This window comes from Scylla paramamosain, chromosome 21 (assembly GCF_035594125.1).
Source record: "Scylla paramamosain isolate STU-SP2022 chromosome 21, ASM3559412v1, whole genome shotgun sequence".
Taxonomy (NCBI): domain Eukaryota; kingdom Metazoa; phylum Arthropoda; class Malacostraca; order Decapoda; family Portunidae; genus Scylla; species Scylla paramamosain.
Window position 1 is genome coordinate 21,185,767 of NC_087171.1, and position 2,500 is coordinate 21,188,266.

The 2,500-nt window shown below is 39.6% G+C and overlaps 1 protein-coding gene across 1 annotated transcript in view; it reads left to right on the forward strand.

Moving 5' to 3' along the window:
* LOC135111235 (dual 3',5'-cyclic-AMP and -GMP phosphodiesterase 11-like) overlaps positions 1 to 2,500 on the forward strand; it is a 96,048-nt gene that overhangs the window by 21,978 nt on the left and 71,570 nt on the right.

The window sequence follows — 2,500 nt, forward strand, 5'->3', positions numbered from 1 at the left end:
GTAGTAGTAGTAGTAGTAGTAATTGTTGTTGTAGTTGTTGTTGTTGTTGTTGTTGTCGTTGTCGTTGTAGATCTTATCAGATAGTTCAGATACCCATTATTAATTTACGTATGCTAATTAACGTACGTTGTTCCTAGTAGTAGATAATTATGAATGAATATAATGATGCAAAGTAGATGAATGCAATGAAAGTATAAGTAATTGTTCACACTGAAGTAATCACTTAAATATCTATGATTTAGACTTTTTAATCAATGAATTTAACATATTGATTTGATATTGAATTTCAGTTTCTTCATTTGTTTATATTGTGTGACTGTTACTATCATTATTATTTATTTTCTTTTCGTGTATTTTTTTAATGTTATTTTTGTATATAGAATTCATGTTTACTTAGTTCTTTTTTTTTCTTATCTATTCCTAATCTCGCTTTTATTGACTTTTACTGCAATTTCACTACTCTCTTCCTTTCTGCCACTTTCTTTATGGTTTTCGCCTTGATAATTCATGTGTATTTTGTTCCTTTATCTACTCTTAATCTCCTCCTCGCTGTTATTTACTCTCATTGCTAAACAATTTATCTAAACTCCCTCCTTGTGTGTGGCCTTGATTTGAGTTTGCCCGTCTGTTTGTGCGTTTCTCTGTTTGGTTGCCTGGTTAGTTCCTTCTTGTGTGTAATACGGCCATGTTAACACACACACACACACACACACACACACACACACACACACACACACACACACACACACAGATACAAAGCGAGGTCTGTGAGTTATATATTTCTTTCTCTCTCTCTCTCTCTCTCTCTCTCTCTCTCTCTCTCTCTCTCTCTCTCTCTCTCTCTCTCTCTCTCTCTCTCTCTCTCTCTCTCTCTCTCTCTCTCTCTCTCTCAGAACCAGAAGGACAGGTATAGTGAGACTCGTCTGTCATTGTCCTTCCTCCTCCTCCTCCTCCTCCTCCTCCTCCTCCTCCTCCTCCTCCTCCTCCTCCTCCTCCTCCTCCTCCTCCTCCTCCTCCTCCTCAGAAGCCTAGCCAGAAGCGAGCTTGGGCAATCGTAAAAATCTCTCTCTCTCTCTCTCTCTCTCTCTCTCTCTCTCTCTCTCTCTCTCTCTCTCTCTCTCTCTCTCTCTCTCTCTCTCTCTGCAACACGGCAGTTTCTCACAAAATTTCAATTACTTGTTTATCTATTTATTTATTTAGTCTACTTTATCTATCAACATTCCGCTGTTTTATTTGACGCAACTTGAAATATTTTATGAAAGTTTCCAAAAGGTTCCTTGCGTTAAGCTGAACTGTGATGAAGTCGAGGGTCTGGCATCAGGTTTGCCTCATTGGCGGGTGTTCTGAGAGTCTGTTGTATTTTGATCCGTATTTTGAAGGAAACGCTTTGCTCTCTCTGTTCTCTCGCTTTACGACTATTTTCAAAGGCCACGGAGATGATTAGCCGGGTTCTCATGACTGTCTCTCCCGTTAATAATGTAGAAATCTTGTTAATCTGTCAGTAGAACGATAAAAACATGTAAAAGCTTGTATCACTTCAACTACTAGAGCCTTCTGAAACTAGGTAGCCAGGTTCTCAAGACTGATTCTTCTGTTAAATCCTGTTAACTTATCATAAGAACCGTAAAAAGCACTTCAAAAATCCGTGGAGATGCGACGCTGAAGTGTTTTAGATTATAAACCTGAGTAGACAATCTTTTCCGTGTGTGTGTGTGTGTGTGTGTGTGTGTTTGGTCTTTATATACTCCAGTACAGCGGTGAATTGTCCAGTTTTGCGTGAGGACTCATTTAATGGTGTAGGACAGAGCAGAAGAGTGTCATCTTGGTTTAGTCTCGAATTTTCTTAGTAATCTTTGCCATCACGAAACCGCTGAATCTCCGTGAAGGCTCGATGGAGTGGTGGCTTGGACAGGAGCACCTTAGAGCACACACAAAAGACTAATCAGATGGCCTAAAAAGGAAAGAGGTTAAGAGATACGATTATTCCCGCGACAGGAGCACATACACAGGCCCCTCGGAAGCCTAACCTTTACGGGGTGACTACCTCAGGTGGATCACGGCGGCAGACATCTTCGCTATACCTGGGAATAGAAAGGACATATGTTCTCCTTTCTTCCCACTTTCGAAAATCTGATATCACTGCCATATTCAGGAAAGCGTATGTTAGGCAGCGTCTTTTGGAATTTACAATGGTTACCTGGCTTTGTAGAGATTGAGTGTAGGGTATTTACTTTAAAGAATATGATATCTTTACCGTATTCACTCGAGAGTTTGTCAGGCAGCGTCTTTTCGTATTACAATGGTTAACTTGCTTTGTAAAGATTGAGCGTATGGTGTTTAAAGTCATTAGGGAGCTTTACTTAACTTTTCTTTGTGTTCAGCTTTATATTCCCCTATCACGTGTTTGATATAATGCTAATGTATACAACCTTCAGTAAACTTATAAATGAGTAATGAGCAGGAAACACAACTCACAGTGAAAATAAACACACCACTCCGC